Below are 27,209 nucleotides of genomic sequence, written 5' to 3' on the forward strand. Positions count from 1 at the left end.
AATTTGGGCTCCCTTAAAAGAACACTTAGAATCTTCAGCTAGTGCCAGTCGTAGCTGCTTGGTAGAGGCAAACATGGATGCAAGCTGAGTGTCTAATCAAAACTAATGAACACATATCAGATATCCTCAAATGATCTACAAATAACTTCCTAAAATTCTTCAGCTCATAACTTCGAATAACAAATATGAGAGAATCATATGCTGTTCATGGGCAATTCACAAACAGAAAGAAAGGTAAAAAAATCAACCAAATTATTCATTCTGAGTCATTCACTCAGCTTTATGAGATACAGCCTTACTGCTGGAGTTGTAAATGTAACTACAAGAACTCTGTGGAAGACACAAGTTGATCTTTCATTTTGTTGGCATTGGTGTTTTCAGGCCTTTCCAACAAATCTTTGTTTTACAAAAGTGCGTGAAAGGATACGTCCGTCATACATATCTTCTAATATGGGGGAGTACATAATAGCTGAGAAGAACAAATCAGGATTATTTCAAAGAAAAGGAAACATAAATATTTTGATCTGGAGCTTTTTAACTACAGTTGCTTGATATTTAATTTAAAACATTTAGAAACGATTAACATTTTGGATCTGAAATGCAGCACTCCTTGTCTGGACATTTGCTCTTCCATTCCAAAAGACATGTGCATGCTCCCAAGAGTGAAATCTTGTGCCTAGCAGAATTTTTGTGCAGTACAATATAACACTGCCATCAAATGGCCATATATATTCATTATTGTACAATGGAATGCCTGACTGTTGTAGGCTTTGCCTGTTCTATACAGAAATCTAGAAATGCTGATTTAAAGGTCAGGAGCCCTGTGGTCCATTGTTTTTGATTCATGAAATGCTCACCATGACCTCATCCTACATTCAGCATCCTATGTGCTGCCTCTCAGATTTCAGGAGGGCTGCAGAGAAACCCAAAGGTTCATGTGAGTGGAGTTATTTACAAAATCTACAACAAAGGAAATACAGGAAATTGCCGCTGTGACATGAGAATTATAGCTGTTATTCAACCTGTTCATTGTTCCTACTTTCTGTGCTGTTCTCTATATATATATATGGAATTTGACCTGAACAATCACTTTATCAGGTCACTTTCTATTCTCTAGGTAAAATCCTACAATGATCATGCAAGACAGAAATAAAATAAACCATTCTATGCAAAATAATTATGGTCAAAGCTTAAAATCTGAAAGGGGATTCGGTGGTGTTGAAGAGGCAAGTAAGTATAATAAGTAGAAGTGCAATAAAGTAACTGAGGCTATGCTGCAGCCAATGAATACAGCTGTTTTTCTGGAGAAAAAAAATGAAAAAGTGGACATGCGCTTTTTGCCATCCCTGTAAACCTCACCTATGAATCGTAAGGGATGTGTTGAAAGAGCAGGTTTTTCTCAAATGGTTGCCATGTAGACATGCTAAATTTTGGAAAAGCCTCTTTCAAAAGAACATTGGAAAAATATATGTAATTTGCGTACCACAAATTGCATATCTTTTTCCGATTTAACTCTGCAGTCTAGATGTAGCCTGAGAGACCAGGTTTGTTGCACAATATGGCTTACAAGCAGCTCGGGGGACGGGACGGGACCACTTTGGAACAACACAGAACAAACATTACAGAATAAGTAGGCAACTCACAAGAAACTACTGATGAGGACAGATAGGAATTTCACTTGTCACTCTTTCCAGCTGTATTCACTGTGTCTGCTGTGTGGTCCCCTGATGGCATTTCATTGAATATGGCAAATTTGCCTCTAATATCCTGGCTGTGCAACATGGAATAATTGTATAGGTACCTTTCCAGTAGATCAAGGCAGTACAATACATATAAAGCATTATGTCTTCCATGAATAACAAGGTGCTCAGTATATGGCCTACTTGACTCATTGATACAGCTGATGGACTGGAAAATTTGCTGGGGGGGCTTATGTGGGTATCTGGGTAGTGCTGTGTACTTGCAGTGGGGCTCCAATGAAGATAACAATTGCTATGTGCAGGAATTTCAAAGTAGGAGGGAGTTTTTTAGATCACATTCTATGGAGAGCCATGCAAGTGGGCCAAATGTGATTACAAAATAGGCCTGGCTGGATTTTCACTTTGATGCATCTTTTTTGGTAATCCAAATCCCTTTTCCATGTACCCTTTCCTCTCTTTATGTTCAGTGAGCCAAAGTCTACTTTGATTGCACCCAACAATCCCTACTGTGTGTAAACAAAAGCAGAATTGGTCTATATGGCCGTGTCCAGACTCAGGGGTTCTTTCGAAAAAAGTAGCCTTTTTTCGAAAAAACTTCCCCTGCGTCCAGACTCAAGCCGCGTTCTTTCGAAATAATTTCGAAAGAACGCGGCTTTTCTTTTGATGGCGGTAAACCTCGTTTCACGAGGAAGAACGCCTTCTTTCGAAAGTTCCTCTTTCGAAAGAAGGCGTTCTTCAATGTAAATAGGCCGTCTTCGAAAGAGAGCAGTCTAGACGCGATCTTTCGAAAGAGGCTCTTTCGAAAGATGCTTTCGAAAGAGCCTCTTTCGAAAGAAGCCTGCAGTCTAGACATAGCCTATGTGTGTAAATGGTGTTTTACTTCTTTTGCACATCCACTGAATGTGATGCAAGTCAGGTATCTCTGATAGACTCATTTTCTGACCTAGCAACAAATGTATACTACATGATGACTAACTTACATAGACCTAGCAGGTGGGTCCCCACAGACTTTTTTTTTTTGGCTTATTTTATTTTTCTTCTCTTTCCAAATGCTATTTTGGAAAGGAGAAAGTTTAAAATCTATGAGATGAGTCTAAATTAAACACTTAATAAACATGCATTTATCTTTTAGCCAGAAAGTGTAAGGAGACAAATCTGCATGGTGCTGGTTGTTATCAGAAAGAGTTTCATGACTATGTCTACACTGAAGAGTTTTTGTGTATAAACAGACGTTTTTGTGCAAAAACTTGTGGAGTGTCCACACTACAAGCCTGTTCTTGTGCAAGAAAAAAAATAGTAAAGCGTAAGAACACAGGGCTTTTTGGGCAAGAGTTATCCCTCTCCCCATGAGGAATAAGCCTTTTTACACAAGAGCTTTTGCGCAAAAAGGCATATGTCGAGAGGCAACAGGGGTTTCTTGTGCAAGATCCCCTAAGGCTTTCTTATGCAAGAGAGTGTCCATACTGTCATGGATGCTCATGCACAAAAGCATGTGGCAGTGTGGGCATGCTCTTGCGCAAGAACTTTTTACGCAAGAACTCTTACGCAAAAAGTTCTTGCGCGAGAAGCCTGCATAGCCTCTGATTTCTCAGTTATTTCTAGAGGCTTGGAAAGGGCGACATTGAAATAGACCACAAAGCTTTAAAAAATTATTGGTATAACTAAAAAAAATAAAAATAAAAAATGAAGGACTTAGTGCTGACTAGCCCCTATTTGTGTATGTGACGTTGGACCAGATGCAAAGAAACTCACCTCCCTTGTTCCATGTGCAAGGTCTGAACAGAAACTTTGGCTCCTCCAGGTATCTATCAGGAGAACAGTGAGCGATAAAATGAGATTGAATCAAGTGCTTTCTTCATTCTCTTAGCAAGATAGACAAAAGGGCTCGGTTGCACAGTATGCTCCATCCTCTTCAAAAGTGGGTGCTGTTCTGCATTTCTTGAGTGTCATTCAGAGAAATTCTGTGAGAACTGGACAGATTCCTTGTGGAATCAAGGTTATTATTATTATTATGTAGCATCCACATGGGTCACTAAGGGTACGTCTACACAGCAGTGTTACTCAGGGTACGTCTAGACTACCGGATTTTGTCGACAGAAGTTTTGTCGACAGTATCTGTCGACAAAACTTCTGTCGACAAAGAGCGTCCAGACACATTGAGTTCTGTCGACAAAGCAAGCTGCTTTGTCGACAGAACCCTGTAGTCTAGACGCAACCCTACAGGCAATAACACCTTCTGTCGACAGAACTCTGTCGACAGAAGGTGTTATGCCTCGTAAAATGAGGTATACCAGCTTCGACAAAACTGCTGAGTTCTGTCGACGTTATGTCGACAGAACTCAGCGGTAGTGTAGACGCTGGTATAGTTTTGTCGACAAAAGTCCACTTTTGTCGACAAAACTCAGTAGTCTAGACACACCCTCAGATATAACTGTTGTTATTCTAAAAAAACTTAGTCCATGTCTACACTACAACCAGTTATTTCGACATATTGTCGAAATAATGTCTAGCTGGAGGACTTCTTACTCCGACTCCTGTAACCGTCATTTTATGAGTAAGGGAAGTCAGAGGAAGAGTGCTCTGTTTCAAAATGAGTGTGTGCAGATGCTCCCAATTTCGAAATAAGCTATTTTGAAATAAGATATGCAATTGACATAGCTCAATAGCTCTTCCTTGGACTTCCTGCTGGGTAGACAGCACCAAAAGCTGAAATAAGCTATTTCAACTTATGCTGCACAATTGACGTAGCTCAAATTGTGTAGCTTATTTTAGCTTTAGCCCTGTTGTGTGGATGTGCCCTAAGAGTCTTTACACGGAGGCTGTGTCTACACTGCACCCCTTTTCCGGAAAAGGGATGCAGATTAGACACTTCGGAATTGCAAATCTGCGGGGGATTTAAATATCCCCCGTGGCATTTGCATTTACATGGCTGCCACTTTTTTCCGGCTTGGGGATAAGCCGGAGAAAAGCGCCAGTCTAGATGCGATTCTCCGGAAAATAAGCCTTTCAAGTAGGAATAAGAAATCCTCCAGAAAAGGGCTTATTTTCCGGAGAATCACGTCTAGACTGGTGCTTTTCTCCGGCTTATCCCCAAGCGGCAGCCATGTAAATGTAAATGCCGCGGGGGATATTTAAATCCCCCGTGGATTTGCAATTCCGAAGTGTCTAAGAGGGATAAGGGATCTTTCGGAAAAGGCTTTATTTTCCAAAAGATCCGCGTCTAGACTGGCGCTTTTTTCCGGCTAAGCTCCGTGCCGAAAAAAAGCGGCAGCCATTTTTATGCTAATGAAGCGGGGGAGATTTAAATCCCCGCTTTATTAGCAATTGCGATACGTCTAATTTGCATCCCTTTTACGGAAAAGGGATGCAATCTAGACGTAGCCATAGTGCATAGAGATAGGTTTAGGTCAGGCACATAACAACATGCTAGACATATTCATAAATGGGGTACCAAGAAGTCCTTCCTTTTTCATTTTGATTATCACCTCCCCTGATCTCCCAGTCTTGTCCTTCAGCTTCTGATCTGATGTTTCTGCAGTTTTGGGCCCATTTTATATGTATTCTTAGGCTATGTCTTCCCAGCAATTCAACACCACTTGGATTGCCCAAACCAGCTGATACAGACTCTCAGGAATTGGGTGGTAAGACTGTAAAATTATTGTGTGGGTTTTCAGGCTGGAACCCAAGCTCTAGATGCTCTCCCTTTGTGGAGTCCCTAGCTCCAGTCTGAAAGTGCTGCAGGTCTTTTATTCCACTGTAGACATACACTTTACAGTCTCCATAATCTATTTTTCTCCAGTCATCATTCAACATGCTATCTGTTGAATTTTAAGTAACCAGTATCTTATTCATGTGCAAGCATTAGTCACATAATGACTATAATTTTTCCTGCTTAATTTACCATTGCTGGGTCATGTTGCCCTATATCTCCCTGTTTCTAAGTTTCCTGGGGAGGAGTGATAATTTTTTGTTTGTATATGTTTGTTCCTCTTACTTACATCTTCCAGCATGACACACTACTTACTTTGCCAAAAATATCACTTGAAACAAATCTGCAAATTATATCAAAATGACATTAACAAAAAATGCACTCATGCAAAGCAAAATCTTGGCCTATGTATTACCTTATATATACTTAATTAATATCCATAGTTAAAATGTTTTAAAAATATAACCAACACAAGTTTTTAATCTTACTAACAGTCCTTGGTTGTAATGCAATACACTACTATGTTTTCATAAGTATATTCTCCTCCTCTCCTTTAATCGATCAGAAGGGGAATTTTGGAGAACACATTTTTGTATTCTTTAGTGTAAAGATATATTCTGCAAACACAAAATTGTCAGAGGAATTTTATTTTACTCAAAGTGCAAAACTGTTGTACATTTGTATAGCCAGATCATATTTGTTTTGTTAAAGAATTCCAGGTCATCTGGTTATTAGGCCTTGGTTTGTAGTCAATTTGAATTGCACCTCAACATGACAGGTTAGCCGACAACTTCAGCTGGTACCTCTCCCAGTGCTATAAATGGGAATTGGATTCTCAATCAAATCTTCCTGACCCTTGCATTTCCTGTCAGGCACAGTGTTAAATATTTTTGTTCAAGGATGGACTATGTTCTCTCTCTTTCTCTCTTTGACATATGTTTCATGAGGCATAAAGTATCTGATGACAAATGGTTCTGGGGTCGCCTGATCCCCATCTAGACTACCACGCTGTGCCGATAATCAGCTGATCGCCACAGCATGGCGGCCATTTTGATGTAAATGATTATTTAACTCGCCGCTTCATTTTGCTATGTCTAGTAAACTCATCTATATGGCTCCATCGATGGAGCCGTGTAGTCTAGACACACCCAAAGAGCTCCTGTTCCTCTCTTTCTCTCTTTCATATGTAATTCGTCTGACCTTAGTTTTCTCCCTCTATTTCTAGACAAATCCTTCATTAAAAGAGTTTGGATCACCATCATGGCTCTTCATAAAAGAAAATGTCTGTAACATTTTGGGAAATTTCATACTGGAAAGTATAGTGCTTCTAGTTCATTATATACAGATCACATACAATTTCTGAACCATTCATTAGTAAAAGGCAGAGTTAAGCCAAAATGATTATGTATTTGTGCACATGTTTGAACTCCCCACTAATGGCCAGAGCCAAAAGTTCTGAAATACGTTAAGGAAGAATCTCTTCTCAGAACACCATTCAGATCAAGGAAGTTAAACATCCAAATTATTTATGTATGTTTTTAATAGTCACAAGCCTTATGTTAGCCACTGTGTGTGACAAAACAAATGCTAGCTAGAGTGAAATGATTGTCCAATGGTTCGGACACTAGTCAGACCCTCTAAAGCACCAGAGTGCTTGTTCCATCACGTACTTCCTGTACAAAACATTAATGATAACCAGCATACAAGTAAATTGTATGGCACTGTAGCCCAATTCAGCAGGGAGAGGGTTACAGACAAGCCAAAGGAGGCTTGCACAATCTGGCCAATTAGGGTGGGGAGCAATCAACCAATCAGGGCCAGACTGCCACCTATAAAAGGCTGCAGTACTGAGAGAAGCTCATGTTTGCTCTAGCCAGGAAGGGAATAGGAACACCTGGAGAGAGCAGTTCTGGCAGGCTCAAGGGAGCTGGATACAGCCTGAGGCTTTGTGGGCCAAGAAGGTGCAAGGATCATAAGGAAGTAGTCCAGGGAATAGGAGCAGTAAAGGGGAGAGAAGAAGGGAAGGAAAAGGCTGCTGCCAGAGGGCCCTTGATTTCAGACCCAGAGTAGTAAACAGACCTGGGTCACTCCTCCCCCCTTCCTTCCCATTTCCCTTGCACTGCACCTAGCCTTTATGGAGTGTAGTCTACACAGACTGCAGCTTACCCCTGTGGTGAGGGGCTAGACCTTGGCTGCAGTTGGTGACAGTGGCAGGTGTAAGATGGAGGACTGATGATACCACCCTAGAAGGGGGCAAGAGACCAGACTACTAGACATTACTGAAGGGGAGCCTCCTGAAAAGGATGCTATATCCTAAGAGCAATGTGGGTCCAAAGAGAGACAGCAGAGTGAAGTTACAATGGGCAAGACACCAGCCAGAAGAGGGTGCCCTTCTGAGGATCAGAGCTAAGTCCCAGTGAGACCAGCAGGAGGTGCTGGGGCACTGAGTGCTCGAACCATTATAACAACTAACAAACAAGTAAACAACAGATTCTGATGGCATATTGGCCATCTCTCATATAGGTTGCTCATTAACCAATGTGTCCTTTAAAAACAAGCTGGTATAACAATAAAAATCCTTCCAATTCAAGCTATCAGTGAAAACCACTAACCTTATGCTGCAGGCAATGCAATGCTGGCCAAAGCTTTATGGTAGGTAAGAAATCAAATCAACCTACTTTGCCTGCTATATATCTGGGGTTCAGTTTCAGATCATCACCTTGTACATTGCCCAAAGCCTGTGGAAAAACTCAATTGTCTTTGCCCATTTTTTGTCCTTGCCGCCTATTTACAGAGATGATGACATGTTCTCTGCAGATTTGGAAAAAGGGTGTAGTTACACCAGTGTTTCTCAAAGTGGTTTGCAAAACCACTCTGAGAAAACTGCTAACTGGCTGCTCCAGCATGTTTATTTTCCAACTCTGCAGCCCTGGAGCCTCGTGGATCCATTGGCTCCAGTTCACTGCAACTAAGGGGAGCCATGGGAAATGGTGGCCTGGTCCACACCGCTTCCCGTAGCTTTTCTTGGCTGCGAACAGTGTATGGATCCAGTAAACAAACATATCAGAGTGGCCAGTTAGCAGGTTTCTCAGAGTGGTTTCATGGACCACTTTGAGAAACACTGAGTTACACCTTAGGGTTGTGCCCTATATAATGTATCTAGTCTATTAGGCTTTATTTTCTTTAAGCACCCCCACTTTTTTTAATACAATTTATACTAAAATATATTCCAATGGTTTAGGGCAGTGTTTCCCAAATGGTGTTCCACAGAACACCGAGGTTCCATGAAGCGAAAATAAGGCTTCCATGAGAAAATTCCATTACAACCTGAATTATTGTAATGGAACAGAATTTTCATTCATTTATGAATTTTATTGAAAACAATTTTCATTTGTGTTTGCCCCAATAAGTGTCCTGTGTAATGCCAACTTAGCCAGAGAGTGGGGACGATGATGTCACTACTCAGCATTGTGCACACAATCAGTCAGGGGTTCCACAAAATTCTTTCCAGTTCAAAAGGGTTCCATGGCCAAATACAATTGGGAAACACTGGTTTCGGGAAATAGTTCTTGTTATCAATTTTGTAAAAAATTGGATTGTTCAGTTGGTTTTGTTGTCTTGGTTTGTGTGACGTAGTGGGGGTACTTGCTGGGCTGTGGTGACCTCTGCTGTCTGGAGCAAGACCCAGCAGGGAAAACCTCACTATGCAAAGGTAACGCCAAACCTGTTGAACCAGATACCCCCCATGGAGAGGAACAAAGGAAGGTGGAATGCTGCCCTGGCTGGGGGGCAGGGCTGGAAGAGGGGGAGTTAGTTGCTGTCTGGGAGCATGGAGGAGACAGCCTAGGGAAAGGGGCTGGAGTTTAGGGGCCCAGTCTCCCCCATCTCAAGGGGGCCTGAGGCATCCTAGCCCAGCTCTGTGACCAGATTACATCTGTGCTGTGCTGTATCCTGGAGAGGCAATAAACTTCCTCTATTCCACCGGCTGGTGCAGTCTGTTTGTGCCATTTCGGGGTGCAGGAGATGGGGGACCCCCAACGCACCGTCACAGTTTGTGCCTATTTCAGTGAGCAACCTTATACCTAGCCTTTTCCAAAACTAGTTCCGTGTTTCTGTTCCATGATGACTAGTACCCAGTTTCTTTCTGAATAATATCTATTCCGGTATTTCCCTTTTACCTTCTTCTGAATGGAAAGTGACAAATAACATGATCTTCGGGGCTGAGTACAGTGGGACAGCCCAGTTTGTTTCAGTTTAGCTAAAAGATGTCTTTTATGTTACAGCAAAGAATGCCTATAGAAAATAAAAGGACGTTTTGTTAAATGCTCTATGTATCTATGTAGCTGCTCTGAAAAGTTTAATGGTTTGATATTTTTATTCCAGAGAGAGAGGGATGGATCCTCAGCTGGTGTAAATCAGCATAGTTTGATTGAAATCAATGGTGCTAATCTGATTTACCCCAGCTGAAGATTTGACCATGCATAGGGTCTAGAAAATTGGTATTTCCCATTCTGTGCTTGGCACATGTTAGCCCACCTCCTTCTACAGTGATACTTTGAAAAGAGAGGTGCACACTTACTCCTCTCTGTGTAATGGAGCCCCTCCACTGGGATCTGACCAACCTTTTAAGAGAGTATAAACACTTTACGACATCCTATGCTGCAGCACCTGAGCCCCTGTTCAAAACACAATGGGACTCATTTGTTCATAATGCTACTCCATTGATTTAGTGACATTATACCAGATGAATTAGGCCCATTGTACTCTACTGCAACTCTGGTGACAGGAAAATCATAGCCATAACTCAGACTTCCCCTCTGACAGCCCCTCTCCCAGAGAGAGTCTAATTACTTATCTTGTCAGTCTGGGTCTGGCAGTCAGAACTGCATCCAGGTATTTATAGCATGCTCATCATATCTGAGTGCATCTGTACTCGATATGCATATATAAAAAGTACATATATTGCACAAGCAAGCAAACACAAACATAGTAACATAAAGCAACAAAGAGACCTCAGAATGGCTTCAGAAAAGCAATCCATAAACCTCCACTGTTATCTTTCTGACAACTTCCTAATCTCTGCAGGTTGTTGTTAAGAGCTGCATTAAACTAGCTTGCCATCGATCCCAGCTCTCGCCACTTCTCAGAGATGCACTTCCTGTGATCAATTAGAAAAAGAAGCAAGTTTTTCAAAAGCATCTTTATAGGAGGAACCTACAACAGCATGTCGTTTATGAACATGTCATAATGTTGCAGTTTTGTCCACCTCAGGCATGGTCAAAACACCAGCTTCAGGAACCAATGTCCAAGCAAATCCAACCTGAATTCTAGTGAAATGAAGAACAAGAAATCTTTTATCCACATAAGCTAATGAATGGTTCTCACCTTGCATCCCTAGCCACCAACAAACATTGGATGCAAAATTTAGTTGTATTAAAACTTGAATGAGATTTAAATATAAATGTACTTTTTACGTTCTGGATTTGAGGGTAGCACCTACAACTCCTAGTCAGTATCATGGCCACCACTCTACTAGGTGTGACACACCTTTCTTACAAAGTTTTTGTTAGCCACAAACAGCTTATAGTGTAAGTATATGTGACATTTTATCTCCTTAGCCAATCTGCCTGGCCCTCTGGAAACAGCAGTATGACACTGGTCACTACAACCTGATCTGGTATGGTCTCTGATTTTCATTTGCTTATCTGCAATATGCTGTTTGATTCCAGAATGCTTTGTGGAACAATGGCAAGTGTCCATCTCCTCTCTTTTCTTTTCGTTCAGTTATCTTCTCCTCATATTTTAAAATTAACATTTTGTTTTTAAACTATAGCCTGTGTTTTTGTGTCCTGAGTTTTTTTTGAAGTTAATGAAGAGATACCACAGAAAGGGAAGGTAATAATCATTTGAACTTAAAAAATGCTCTCTACAATTCTTAGGCTATTGTGAAATAATGTAACTCTGATTATCCTGGATTTGTGTGAACTTTCAGATAATTGTAGCCACTGACAGTTGGACAAAGAGAACCAATTCTTGTGTATCTGTTATTAGAATTTTAAGACCAGGCATTTACAAAATAATTTTTTACTTTGAAAGAATGGGTGAGTTTCAGAGTGTGTGTGTACAGCACTCTAGGTAATTAGCAGGCTGAGTTGAAAAGCCCTATTTAGCTCCCCAGCTTTTAAATGGAGTTCATTTCTTTACTGAATATTTCTTCCCACTATAGGCTAATGAACTAGTAATAGCTGTCAGAAATCTCTGAAAAGACAAATACCTCTAAATGTTGCTATTATAGTCTATGAATGTTGCTATTACTGTTCCCCAAACACCTGATATACTTAATAGTGAAGGTGGCTAGAGACTTGACATTCAGTGGATGTACTGATCTCTGAATATAATTTATGGGCCGAGGCAGTGGAAGGGGGGGAGTGTAACAGGAAAGGCAACTCACAGGAGGTTATAAAATACCGCAGCCCACTCTTCCTGCATATCCATCTGTACTTCCATATCCTTGTGTAAATTACACTTGGGTTTTTTTTCCGCAGTTATATTTGTATTGCAATGATGCCTGAAAGCATCACTCAAAATCAAATCCCTTTGTGCTAGAAACTGTTCACATAAAGGTGGAGGAAAACTATGAGTCTGGTTAGACAAGAGGAATATTACTGACACTGGCAGATTAACTAGTCCTCTAAGGTTATGGGCAAAATCTGTATGGAAGCACCAGGAATGGAACCCAGAGTTCCTTCTGGTTACATCTACACTGCACAGTTATTTCAGAATAAGCTATTCTGGAATAGTTATTCCAAAATAGTTTACTTCGAAATAGAACGTCTACACTGCAGGGAAGTGTCAAAATTAGTCTGAGTCAGGCTTCCCTAATTTTGGCATGCTATCTCAATTTAGAATAACTTAGAATGGCCCCGGTGAGGAGCTATTTCAAAATAGCAGAAGTGGAGTGTCTACACTTGTCTTATTTAGAAATAACTATTTCAAAATAGGCGTTATTCTTCGTAGAATGAGGTTTACAGAAGTCGGAATAAGCCGTCCTTTATTTCAAAATTATCTAATAATAATGGAATTGCTGGGTAGACACTCTCATACTTATTTCACAATAACGGCCATTATTCCGAAATAACTTTGCTGTGTAGACACACCCTCTGAATCCTTAGGTGCCTTTCACCAGAATGATGTCCTCTCTCTGATAATGAATCCCGAGTACAAACAAGTGAAACTATTTTTATTCTTTGCAATCAATTTACTAATCAAACTTTTCCATTTTTTATAGTGGCACAGAATTTGACCTCAAGATTTCTATGGGAACACCCACCTACACAAGGGCTTTTCTTCAATCCAGTTGGCTACGTTCATGAGTGATACACAGAGGAATGTAATTTTGCATTTAGGGCAAATTAGAGAACAGATCAAACGCCAAAGTGGTGTAAATTGCACCACTGTGGAATTCATTAGTTAAAAACACAGGGATAGATTCATTCCTTGGGTCTTCCATTGATGGAAAAATTGAGGGCATATTGGAAATTTGGTGTGCAGTCAAGGTTGTCTCATGGGAACAGTCCTAATTCAGCAATTTATTTTTGGTTTAAGTTAACACAAAGTGACTAGCAGGAATGTGTAAGAAAAAGCAGTTGAATCACTGTCTGGCTTTGAACCAGTCAAATTTTGCACATTCTGCATCACTAATTCTCATCTTGGAATCCAAGTCTGGAACTTACTTTTGTGAACTTAATTTATACTCCTTTTGTGTCTCCACTTCCAATTTGGACGTCTGACTGAACAATAACTAAGGAGCCTACACTACAGGCAAGAATTATTTTAAAGAAAGAGAATCTCAAAGAAGGAGATCAATTATTTATAGTGATTAGCATTTTAACTGGGAGTATTTGAATGAAATTATTCAAGAAGAAATTTATTAGGAATTCCAGAAAAATTTGCATAAGCTGGTAGTTACAAACAAGGGTGTCAAACAATACAAATGTTACAACTACATAAATATAAATAAACAAATAAAGATATACACACATATGAAATATATATTAAATATATATACAGAAATATGTTACAACTACATAACTACATTGTAAAAGAATCCTGTTCATGTTTTAATGTCTGAATTCACTTCATTGCTTCCTTTCCTCAGAAAGGATATTTTAAAATGCATAACTACCCTTTGTAAAAAGTGTAATGCTCATTTTCATTTTTTGGATGCAATATATCTAGTTCTGTCATATACCTTATCAGATGGGGTGACCCCCTATTGCAAAAGGATTTCAAGATGAGTCTACACCATCAGTTTATACAAATGCATTATAGCAGTGTCCATATTATTCCCCATCCCATTTTTCATGCATTTTAACAGCTTACCAGTTTATTTATTTAATGTGCTAAATTATATATGTAACATAATGCATGCATCATTTCATTACATTCATAGAAGTTCTAGTATGTTCTGGGAACAAGAATGATATTTTGAAATTAGAAAAGTTGCTGATTTCCATGGTACCATCTAAATACAAGCAATGATATGTCAATCTTAGGATGTGCACACAGATTCATTTGAAGAGCCTTCCTAAAGAATTCAATATTTAAAACATATCACAAATAAAATGTCCTTAAAGTTGAGGTTTCTAAGGGTATGTCTACACTAGCCCCCTAGTTCGAACTATGGTGGCTACTGTAGGCATTTGAAGTTGCAAATCAAGCCCAGGATTTAAATATCCCACACTTGATTTGCATCTTCCCGGCCGGTCGCCATTTTTTAAAATTTACAAGTCCGGACTAACTGCCCACATCTACATGTGGTAGGGATCCGGTAGTTCGAATTAAAGCCTCCTTGCAGGAGAAATAACAGGTAGTTCGATTTAGGGCTTTAATTTGAAATACCAGGTCCCTGCCACATGTAGACGCGGGCAGTTAGTCTGGACTTGTAAATTTCAAAAATGGCGACCGGCCAGGAAGATGCAAATCAAGCACGGGATATTTAAATCCCGGGCTTGATTTGCAACTTTGAATGCCTACATTAGCCTCCCTAGTTTGAAGTGGGGGGCTATTGTAGACATACACTAACAGATTACTTAGGTTTTATGAATGGCATTTTATCATCTTTTATTTATATGAACTCTAGTTTCCATAATATGCACTTATAAAGTATGTGCGTGTCTTTTAATGAAGGTTTTATTTGTTGAGTGGAAGATTTCAGTCACTGAGGGTAGATAGGTCTTGGAAATTCTTCAGTGTCTTTTAGTGCATCATAAAACTGTTCCTCCCAGGGATTTGTAGCTCTCTGAAGTCATTGTCACCTTTTATTGGTCTTTTTCTGGGAGAGGTTTAGTCTTGCTTTATACCAACCATCATTTTAAAGGCCCATTCCAAAGTAGGAGATTTACATAATTCTAATAAAATAAAGAAAAGATAAAAATGTCTTCATATCGTAGTTTAAGATGTTGCCCTTTAGAAGATGTAATGAAAGAGAATTAATAGGTTTGATGTGTTACATTGAGCATTATGAGCCCACTGATCACTTTCCAGGTTGCTGCTCGAGACTAGAGATAGTGTTTTTTCTTTCTTTTTTTGTAAAATAACTTGGATATTTATCCACAAAAATTGTGTTTATAATGGTTAGAGAGAGCCTGTTATCTTTTTCATGCTGAGAATTTGGGTGACCATTCACTATTAATGAAATCAAAAACATTTAATCCATTTTAGTGCAAATGATTGTTTCAGAAAATTCATTCTCTTATGTTTGGAATTGATTTGTCTATATTCGCCTTTCCTCATTGTCCTTTTAAAAAAAAATCTTTTAAATCTCAATTCTGCAAGGAGTTGAGTGCAGCCATGTTAAAAACAAAACCTGAAGTGAGGTTATTTTATTTTATTTTATTTTATTTTATTTTATTGATGCCTCTTTAGACCTTATTCCAGGAATAGGGAGTTTAATAGTTATACCATGGAACAAACCAGTGACAACATGACTTAGATAACTACTTACTAAACCAATAGAAACATGCACATTCTGGCCACAGCATCCTGGCACTGAGACGATCTCCAGCTCTCAGAATAGCCCTTTTGGGAGAGAAATGGGTGCAGTAATACCTTGTACTAGACCAGCTTCTGGTGGTGAGAGGAGCAAGGAGTGACTCATCCAACTTGTCTCCCTAAAGGGCTATTCTGGCTACTGGAGATAATCTGAGTGCTGGTTGCTCTTTGTGTTGTGGTAAGTCATTTTGCCTCATCTCAAAAAAGATATATTGACATTGGAAAAGGTTCAGAAAAGGGCAGCAAAAATGATTAGGGGTTTGGAACGGGTCCCATATGAAGAGAGATGAAAAATACTTGGACTTTTCAGCTTAGAAAAGAGGAGACTCAGGAGGGATATGATAAAGGTCTATAAAATCATGACTAGTATGGAAAAAGTGAATAAGGAAAAGCTATTCACTTATTCCATAATAAAAGAACTAGAGGTTATCAAATGAAATGAATAGGCAGCAGGTTTAAAACAAACAGAAGGAAGTTTTTCTTCACTCAGCACACAGTCAACCTGTGGAACTCCTTGCCAGAAGTTGCAGTGAAGGCTAGAACTTTAACTGGGTTTAAAAAAGAGCTAGATAGAGTCATGGAGGTTAGGTCCATCAATGGCTATTAGCCAGGATGGGTAGGAATGGTGTCCCTAACCTCTGTTTCTCTGGAAGTGGATGACAGAGGAGGGATCACGTGAGGATTACCTGTTGTGATCCCTTCCTCTGGGGCATCTGGTATTGGCCAGTATCAGCAGACAGGATACTGGGCTAGATGGCCCATTTGGTCTGACCCAGTATGGTCATTCTTACGTTCTTATTTTTTGTTTCATGATTTATTTATTAAGCCTCCAATCCTGCAGTCAGTCTAGCTAGGCATCCAAGCTTGTCCCTCCTAACTCCTCCCCCCCCCCCAAACTTCTTATTAGAAGTTGATCTAATAAAAGATACAACCTCACCCACCTTGTCTATCTAATTTCCTAGAGCTGAAATGGCTATAACCAAACTACATACAATATAGGCCTTTTGGCAGTTTTGCTCCCAGACACAAATTAGAGCTGCCCTATGTTGCTTTAACGTTAGCCAAGGGCTGAGTGAGACACAGATTGAAGGTTGCTCAGGTTACTTGGAGGTACATGTAAAGGTGACATACAGCTATCTTTGCCCCTTTCTTGAGTTATGCACAAAGCACATCTCAGCTGGAACCAAGAATCTACTCCTAGCACAGAAGACAATGTGATTAAAATGTGTTTTTCACAATGATAGGCTGATGGACAGCAATAGTTATCAAATTGCTCTGTGCCTGAAAATCTCTCTCACCAGAACCAGTCAGCTAGTGTGATGCTAGTTAATAATGAAAACCTGACCCAAACTTGCTTCAGACAGCTACTAATTTGTTTTTCAGATGAGGAAAATGTCAATCTCTTTCAAAAATTACACTTTTCTATAAACTTCCATAATGTTGTTGTTTAACTGCCCATATTTTGTCATGTTATCAACATATGTTGTAAATAAGAAGCAATTGTGTTATGTCCCTTTTTAGATCTTGAATGCAGGGAGCCATTTGCTGTCAGACATTTGGAGTTTATTTAAATATTGAGCTCATCACAGCATCTTTCTAGGATGCAGCTTTAATTTTGTCTAAACATTTTAATTGAGATCCTGAGGGAAAGGAAGTCATTCCCCATATTAAACATCAATCCCATTATGCCAAAACATTTATGCTCCTCAAAGGCTATTTATAGATCCTCAGCTAGAGCTATGAAAATATAAAGTACCAGAGATGAACACGCATCTCCAGGCTCAGTTTAACCGTCTGAACTCCACTTGTTTGCTCAAATGGTCAGAAGAGGTTTATGAAAAAGATATTGCTTTCCAGTTTGTTAGGATTGCCTATAAACATTTATGATTGGCTCGTGGCACCACTGGAAAGAGAAAAAATAGGAACACTTTTGGTGAGTTGTACATTGAGAAAGGGAACTAAATTGGAGTACAACTGATTTATAGGTTCATGGTGATGACTGGTAATGCAAGTTTGTCTACACAGTCTGACAGTGCATCCTAGGGGTGTGTGATTTCTAACATACACTACATTGTTGTCAAATAACTGGTCTGTGTAGACCCTGTTGGGTGAGGAACACCACAAGCTCAGGGCTGAGATGGTTAGATTTATTCATTCAAATTTGTATTTGAACCAAAATCATAGCTTTGCATTTTACAGTTGCTCTGGAAGCAATGAGTGACAGGTGTATAGAAAAATATATTGATTAATTACCTTTTCATAGGGCACAGATAGGTCATGATGGATTGTTTTTATAAGTCTCCAGTTATGCCTTTACACATCAGTCATACTTTTCTGCATTATATGATCATCTAAGCAACATTTACATAATCCGTGGAATACACATGTTCAAGCTTCACTTTACATAGTGATTCTTGTCCATGCTATTTCATGTCATCCTGTCTTTTTCAGTTGGTTTATTTACTCAGATTATACCATACAATGTAGAGACTTTCCTGTTTTTCGCAATATAGGGACTTTCTGTCCGTACTTTCTGTGTATTTTATTTAACTTCCTCTTATCTATGTCCTTCAGCACTTCACCTTTGTTTTGAACAGCAGCTGTAGGCATTACTTAAGCAAGTCAATAAAAGGAGGAATCTAGCTATCCAATACTCATATCATGCAAAGAGTAGGCTGCAGCCAGTTATCTCGGTGTAACTATTCTGCTGGTCTGTCTGTCTAAACTCACTCACTAGGGGTGTGTCTAGACAACATGGCTCCATTGACGGAGCCATGAAAATTAGTTTATTCACATAGTCAAAGAAGCAGGGATTTAAATAATCCCTGCTTCATTAAAATAAACATGGCTGCCACACTGTGCCGACGATCAGCTGATCCGACACAGCACGGCAGTCTAGACACAGATCTGTCGGCTGGGGAAGCCTTTGCCGACCGATCCTGTAAACCTGTTTCACGAGGCATAAGGGATCAGTTGGCAAAGGCTTCCCCAGCTGACAGATCCACGTCTAGACTGCCGCTGTGTTGGATCAGCTGATAGTCAGCACAGCGCAGAGGCCATGTTTATTTTAATGAAGCGGGGATTATTTAAATCCCCACTTCTTTGACTATGCTGAATTAACTAATTTACATGGCTCCGTTGATGGAGCCATGGAGTCTAGACACACCCTATGTGTGACCCAAGGTTATGATATCACCAACAGCCTGCAGGTGTGCACAAAAAGTTCCCTACTGTGCTTCAACCATAGTACTCGTTAAAACTGTGCTATGTTAATATACACTGCAGAACTTTTAGTGTGCTGTAGCCTGGTCTGCCTGTACCAATCCACATGCAACAACATGGCTGTGTCTAGACTGGCAAGTTTTTCCGGAAAATCAGCAGCTTTTCCAGAAAAACTTGCCAGCTGTCTACACTGGCCACTTGAATTTCCGGAAAAGCACTGACGATCTCATGTAAAATCATCAGTGCTTTTCCGGAAAAACTATGCTGCTCCCGTTCGGGCAAAAGTCTTTTTCCGAAAGACTTTTGCCCAAAAGGGCCAGTGTAGACATCATAGTACTGTTTTCCGCAAAAAAGCCCCGATTGCGAAAATGGCGATTGGGGCTTTTTTGCAGAAAACCACGTCTAGATTGGCCACAGACGCTTTTCTGCAAAAAGTGCTTTTGCAAAAAAGCATCCTGCCAATCTAGACGCGCGTTTCCGAAAATGCTTTTAGCGGAAAACTTTTCCGTTAAAAGCATTTTCGGAAATTCATGCCAGTGTAGACATAGCCCATGAGTGTTCATTAGAAATCATACTGCTTGGTTTATACTACCCCAGTGTAGACTACCTAGTTTTGTCGACAAAAGTGGACTTTTGTCGACAAAACAATACCAGCGTCTACACTACCGCGGAGTTCTGTCGACATAACGTCGACAGAACTCCGCGGTTTTGTCGACGCTGGTATACCTCATTTTACGAGGCAAAACACCTTCTGTCGACAGAGTTCTGTCGACAGAAGGTGTTATTGCCTGTAACACTGCATCCAGACTACGGAGTTCTGTCAACAAAGCGGCTTGCTTTGTCGACAGAACTCCATGTGTCTGGACGCTCTTTGTCGACGGAAGTTTTGTCGACAGTATCTGTCGACAAAACTTCCGTCAACAAAACGCGGTAGTCTAGACGTACCCTAAGTCTAAAGGGTGCATCTAGAGAGCAGCGTTATTTCAGAATACTCTCAGTACCCCGAAATAGCATTTTCCGTGCACCCGTTATTTCGAAATAGCTTTCAAAATAATGGGCATGCTATTCCGATGTCCTTGTAAACCTTGTTCCATGAGGATTAAAGGACATTTTGTAACAGCGTGTTATTTCAAAATCTGGCAATGTATAAACAGTGCCCAAATTTCACAATAAGCTGTTTAAAAATGAACTCGAAATAAGGTATACAATTTGTGTAGCTCAGATTGCATAGCTTATTTTAAGCTAAAGGTGCAGTGTAGATGAACCCCTTGTCACAGCTGAAGAAGAAAGCTGATATGACATGAAGCTGATAGAGAAAGTGCAAAACAACTTCATGCAAGATGAACACTCTAAATCATTAATTTTCCCCTTCCTTCTCCCCTCCCCCCCGCCACTAATTTTTGAACTGGACTTTTCATACTCCATTCATTTGAAGAAGTCAGCTGTACCCATGAAAGCTTACATACCATCTACATGTTCTGTTAGTCTTTAAGGTGCTGCTAGACTATTCTTTTTTTTTTCTTTAAGTTTTTCCAGTTACAGACTAACTCGGCCACTCCCGTGAAGCTTTTGATTATTTAAAGTGAAGCAAGAGTGAAAGTAAATCAAACATTTTTATTATGATGGAATTGAATTTTCTTGATGTTAAGGACACTGTTACGGTAACAATGCTTTCTCCAGGAAACACTTTTTTCCTAATCAGTTGCCTCCATGTTAAAAGTGTCATGTATCATGTTTTTAAAAATAGTTGTAGCCAAGGCAGATATATCTATATATAATTTATGAAATACATATATATTTCATAAATACTTAATGAGCTAAACGTTAACAGGTGGCAATGGGAAAATTCAAGTTGTTAAAGAGGACACACAATAAGTGCAGTTATTACTTATTGCTGTTTTATGTGAGAGAGAAAGACAAATGTTTTAGAGTACTGCTGTATCCCTACAGTATAATTTTTTTAAAAGCAAGAATGAATTCTTTTTAAAATCTCTCATAATAATTGGCTCTTACATAGTGCTTTTCAACTACACATCATATGTCTCTCATATGGTAATATTTCTCCTTATACCTTCATTAATTTGGATTTGTGACCCTTCTACAGAACTTGTACTATTCCAGGGCTACATCATATTTCCATATACAGCCAGCATTTGCACATCTGAATACCCCCATGCTTGGAGCCTCGGCTAGCCCTGATATGAAGCTACAGCCCATAGAAGCTCCATATTGGCTACTTCTACTCAAGATGCTGACAGTCAGTCATTGCTAAAAAAGAGAGAGAATGTGTTTTTCTCCACACCAACTCCCCACACATTCATATCAGCAATATTTGTGATTATGCTATTTCTTTGCTTTTTATGAGTACTCATAGAAGAGGTTTTGTGCAGGCGGAGAGAAATTTGCAGCAGAACTGTTCTCAAAGCCATCTTGAAAGTTCTTTCTGGACTTGAATCATCAGGAGGTGGATACAATGACAGCTGACCATTTACACAGTGTAGACGGTAAATTACAAATTCCAAGAACTCTAATCAATTATTTCATTATTACTATTAGTTCACAAACAATCCACAGGATGACATATGTCTACATGAACTCATTCATGGAATAGTTTTAATAATGAAGAAAGCTTTCCAAAATGAAGTCAATTTGTAAAGAAAATGGGCTACTGTTGTAAAATAAATTTCTTGTATTAACATTTTCCCCAGCATGATTTGTCATGTTTATAACATTATGAAGTTTTGTTAAAAAGATACACAAACATAGTAGAAGACTGTTACTTTATAAGATTTTTAAAACATATCTAAGGGAAGATCTAAGTGAACAGTTTGTGTGTGGCAAGTTGGGATGAAAATCCACAGTGCTTTAACTAGACATACTGTAATACATTGGGCCAAATTCTCCACTTAAATTTTCATCACTACTCAGCTATAGAACTCAAAGGAGGGTTTGTAATACAGGTAGAACCTCTCTGGTCTGAGACTTTTTGATCCAACAACATCTGTGTCCCTGCTGGACTACAGATGTTGCTGGACCAGAGAGCTCACCTGCAGTGAGCAGAGCCAGGAGTCCTGGAAGCCATGGGGTAGGCCATGGAGCCAGGAGCCCACCTGCCAAGGATAGGGGAGCCTGGCTGCCAGGGGGGGAGCCCATTTGAATCTGCTTACAGACTGTGGGAGTCCCTCAGTAGAGGGGCAGAATTGACATCCCCTGGTCCATCAAACTTTGGGATTGGTCAGATCCCGAGAGTGCCAGACCAGGGAGGTCCAACTTGTATCATCTCCATTTTACAGATGGGGGAGCTAAGACACAGTTAAGTAATTTACACAAAATCACCTGATAATCCGTAAGTGGAGCAGGAAGAGAAGCCATGTCTCCTCAGTACTGGTCCAGCGCATTATCCACCAAGCAACACTGCCTCCTAAGCTTTAGTTTGGTTCTGCTCCAGGCAAATTCAGATGGTTCATCTGTAGGAGATTCATCATTAGAACTACAAGCCTGTAGAAAGGCTTTTCACAAGGAAATGAGCTCTCTTCACCACAAGCTGGTGGGTTAACAAGGAGAAGAAGTAGAAGTTTCAAAGGGACTCCCATCGACCTCAGTGGGCAGGTGTCTTGGAAGGGTGCTTCAATGGTAAGAGAGGTATGGGTAACAAAAAGCCTGAGCAGCTTTGAGAGGGACGGTGTGGGAGAGTGTCCATTAGCCAGTCTTTCATGTTATGTGTCCGAGTGAAATAAAGTACTGCAACTAGAGTTGGGTGGTCTACATTACATGTTTTGATAATGTAACCCTTGTTTTTCTGAGCTTCACAGGTTTGAGAAACTGGAATCAAACTACTTTGTCTGAACAAGCTGCGCCCACTCCTATGGCTCCAGGCTGCACAGCTTTGCAGTTTGCAAATGAAAGCGCCACAGCAGATGTCATAAAACTATGGGAAAAAAACCATAATCCCCTCACCCCAACCTTTCCAGCTTTTTACTAGGCTGTTGAAGAGCTGCTCCCCAGGAGAGAAGCCATGCTCTTTTTCATATCATAGCTAATCCTCTCCACCATTACAAGCTTCCCATTTGACTAACATAGCTACAGCTGTGGCGCTGGTGCAATTCCTTTCCAAAGGTTCCCAGCATGAAGATGAACTTGTCACTGCATGAGCGCAGAAACAGCTGCTGCCCACATTCAAGTAATTGACATGACTGACCAGGGCAGTCCTCTGAAGGCGGAGGAGGGGGTTGCAGAGAATGAGGGAGTTAGCTGTATGATTGTTCAGAATATAATCTGCACCCCTGTTTATGTACTTCTTGTTATCCCATCTGCCTGCAAGGAGTTTAATCCATGGAGCTGTTATGGCAAATAAGATGAAGATAAAGTGCCATCAAAGACAATACCAAGGCCCTGGAGGAAAGAATAGGGAAGCTATTAACTGGGAAATACCCACCTGCCTGGCTCCAACTATATCAGTGTTTCTCAACCTTTTTTATAAAGTACCCCTTTAAAAAAAGTAAAAGGACCCCCCCCCTTTTTAAAAAAAAAAGTTATAAGTACCCCTAGTACCTACAGCTTTCAGACTCATAACATTTTTTTCTACCATTGCAACATATTTGTTTAAACAATTTAATTGTAGCTGGGTGGATGATGAAATTTTTGGGTGTAAAAAGTACAAAAATAATAAAGCGCTGTAAAACTTAAAACAAAAATCAGTTTTCTCCAAATTTCAGTTGTATTGATGTACCCCCCAGACTTCTCTCGAGTACCCCTGAAGATACTCGTACCACTGGTTGAGAAACACTGAACTAGACTACTAATGCTGCTAATGTTAAATGATGAGTATGAAATGTAGACTTTGAGTCCGGAATGACTTTTGCTGGTGGAGAGGCTTTGCTGAGATGATGATGTGTAATTTGATGATATGATTTATGAGGACCTATGGCTTCCATTTCTCATTCCAATCTCTAGCTGAGTCCTTGAGAAGTAACTAAGGTCCCCTTTTACCAAGTGCTTTATTTATTTGATTAGCTCCTCAAAAATAGAATTACTAAATCTCTTGCACTGCAATTCTTTTTTCCCCCTAGACTATAAAGGAAAAGTCTTAGGGAATGTCTACACTACCCTCCTAGTTTGAACTAGGAGGGTAATGTAGGCATACCGCACTTGCAAATGAAGCCCGGGATTTGAATTTCCCAGGATTTATTTGCATAAACCGGGCACCGCCATTTTTAAATCCCGGCTCGTTCGAACCCCGTGCCGCGCGGCTACACGCGGCACGGACTAGGTAGTTCGGACTAGGCTTCCTAGTCTGAACTACCGTTACTCCTCGTGGAATTGAACAAACTTGTCTGAAGTAATGTAAAAGGTGTCTGTGTATACAGAACACATACATATATACTCATCTTTTACTGTACTTCTACAGACATACTTGTTGAACAATTCTCATAGATGAAATTTTATTCAGCTAAGTATATATAGTTATGACGAGGAAACTTAATAAAAGAGAGGTGATCTTGCAATGTGTTCTATAACATATCACATGTTGGTTTCTCCCAGAGTCCTATGGGAGCTAAGTACACAGCAGAACTCTAACACTAACAACACCAGGACTCAGAACATTCTACCTCTTGCCATCATATGCTTGCCCCTAGAGTTTGTTTATCTGTACACTTAAAAGGCAGCAATATTACAGTGTCTTTAGGCTTTACTGGACTAGCACGATAATAGGGTATGTCTACACTACCCCGCTAGTTCAAACTAGCGGGGTAATGTAGGCATACCGCACTTGCAAATGAAGCCCGGGATTTGAATTTCCTGGGCTTCATTTGCCTGAACTGGGCGCCGCCATTTTTAAATCCCTGCTCGTTCGAACCCCATGCCACGCGGCTACACGCGGCACGAACTAGGTAGTTCGGACTAGGCTTCCTAGTCCGAACTACCGTTACTCCTCATTCCATGGAGTGAAGTCCAGTGGGAAGCTCTCCATGGGCTGCCCAATCACTTTGCTCCACTCCCAGGATGCCACCACAGCCATGGGCTTCTGCCCCCGTTACCCTCAGTTCTTCCTGCCCTTGGTGCTGGGGCCCCAGAGCAGCAGTCCCAGGAGCAGCAGCACTTGCCTGGTCCCCATGCCAATGGTGACCTGGAGCCACCTGCAGGGAAGGAGCGGAGCAGTCGGGCACACGGAGGGGCTCTGCCCCTGCTCCATTCGACTGCAGACTGATGGGGGTTCTGGGTCCTAGAGGAACTAGTCCCATGGTGGGGGAAGTGCTTCATGGCCTGTTCCCCCCTTGCCATCCAGAGCTGGGGAACCTGGACCAGGCCTGCTGTTCTGCTGTTCTGCAAGCAGTGCAGGGTCTGGCGGAGCCACTCAGCCCCGCTCCAAAGAGCGGTGAGGGCAGCACCTGGGTGTAGTCGGCTGGGGCTGGCCGCTGGGGCCCGGGCTCTGTGGAGGGGCTTAGGGGCACTTGGCTTTTCTTGGTGTACAGACTCGTCTTCCTGTCCCAAACCACACGCCTGACAGAGGAGCATGGGGAGCCCGTCAGAGGTGCCGCCAGCACTGCGTGGGGCAGCAGCTGGCCAGCTCCCACCCTGCCCTCTCCCCCTTGGAACACAGGTGGGGGTCGGGATCCAACCTCTGTTCCTTCAGTTTCTACCCCCAGTCCTGTCCAGTCCAGTCCAGTCCAGGCACCGAACTGCACAATGGGGGTGGCAGTGGCTCCTGAGGCGCTGGACTCCCAGGGTATGTCTACACTAGCTCCCTAGTTCAAACTAGGGAGGCTAATGTAGGCATTTGAAGTTGCAAATGAAGCCCGGGATTTAAATATCCCGGGCTTCATTTGCATCTTCCCGGGCGCCGCCATTTTTAAATGTCCCTTAGTCTGAACTCCGTGCCCGCGTTTATACGTGACACGGAGTAGGTAGTTTGAATTAGGATCTCTAATTCGAACTACCGGTACACCTCGTTCCACGAGGAGTAACGATAGTTTGAATTAGAGATCCTAATTTGAACTACCTACTCCGTGCCGTGTGTAACCGCGGACACGGAGTTCAGACTAAGGGACATTTAAAAATGGCGGCGCCCGGGAAGATGCAAATGAAGCCCGGGATATTTAAATCCCGGACTTCATTTGCAACTTCGAATGCCTACATTAGCCTCCCTAGTTCGAACTAGGGGGCTAGTGTAGACATAACCCCAGGCAGGCCTTTGAAGTCCCCGCTCCCACCTCCTGGCCTGCCTCAGAGGCTTGTCTGCAGGGAGCAAGTGGCCTGCCAGCACTAGGCTCACTGCCCCAGCCCGGTGCCACCCTAGCATGGTGCCTGGGGGTAACTGCCACCCTATTCCCCTCCTCGTTACACCACTGGCCAAACCTGTCCCCCACATTGGACCTGCCCTGGGTCTCTCTGGAGCAACCACCACTGCAGCCATGCACTTTTTCCACTAGGTGCTTGGGCACGTCTTCAGAGCTGCTGTTAACATCCAGGCACACAGCTACAAACATTCACTTTTACGGGTACCTATACCGCCCCCACCCTCATTTCCTTTGCAGGGTAAAATCCCAGATATTTTTAGCCAAATTTCACGTGGGTTGACATACCCCCCAGACTTCTCTCGTGTACTTCTAAGGGTATGCGTACCACTGGTTAAGAAATACTGTGTTAAACAATACAGGTCTATAGGGGATATCTCTGTTTACCTCTCTCCATTGAGAAAGCAGATCGTGTATTCAGAACATTTGTTTCCTACCTTTCAGTCATTTACTGAGCCATAAGAGAATCTTCCCCATTATACCATGGCTACTTAGTTTCTTTAAGAGCCTTTTGTGATGGAACTTGTCAAAAACTTTCTGAAAATCTACATACTGTATTGACTGGATCACTCTTATCCATGTGTTTGTTGAATCTCTCAAATAATTCTAATAAATTGATTAAAAGACTTTAGAAAAGCCATGTTAATTGCCCCCAACACATCAGACAGAGAGAAATATGACAATTCCTTTCTTTACTGTAGTTTCTACCAGTTTACCAAGTACCGCAGTTAAGCCAATGGCTAGTAACTACAATCTCCCCTGGAGCTCCTTTTTAAATATCACCACATACAATAACTAACTACCTTCCAGTTATCTGATACAGAAGCTGATTTCTGTGATAGGTTTCATATTACTGTTAGTAATTCTGCAGTTTCATATGTGAGTTCTTCAGAACCCGTAGATGAACACCATCTCATCCTTGTGACTTACTTTGTTTTAATTGTATCAGTTTGTTCTACTTCATGTATTGACATCAGTTTGGGACAGTACTTCAGATCTGTTACTCAAAAGGAATAGCTTCTTTTTCAACAAAAGGAATAGCTTCTTTTTCAACAAAAGGAATAGCTTCTTTTTTAATGAAGACCAATACAAATAATCCAAAGACAATGGCTTCTGTTATACTTTTAAAAATAATACTATTAGTATTTACATCTTATCATGTTGCTTCTCAGATTTATTCTTGGTCTGCTTCAGGTCTGTTCTTTTCCCCCCTAAGATTTGACTTTCAAA

General features: G+C 41.0%; 1 long non-coding RNA gene across 1 annotated transcript in view; it reads right to left on the reverse strand.

Moving 5' to 3' along the window:
• Positions 1 to 321: 321 nt before the first annotated feature.
• LOC142830322 (uncharacterized) overlaps positions 322 to 27,209 on the reverse strand; it is a 47,800-nt gene continuing 20,912 nt past the window's right edge. The window contains exons 2-3 of the long non-coding RNA XR_012905492.1: positions 3,453 to 3,505; positions 322 to 469 (exon numbers count right to left, since the gene is read on the reverse strand). This is a non-coding gene — a long non-coding RNA (uncharacterized LOC142830322). The remainder of the gene's footprint in view (positions 470 to 3,452; positions 3,506 to 27,209) is intronic.

The sequence above is a fragment of the Pelodiscus sinensis genome, chromosome 7 (genome assembly GCF_049634645.1).
Source record: "Pelodiscus sinensis isolate JC-2024 chromosome 7, ASM4963464v1, whole genome shotgun sequence".
NCBI lineage: Eukaryota > Metazoa > Chordata > Testudines > Trionychidae > Pelodiscus > Pelodiscus sinensis.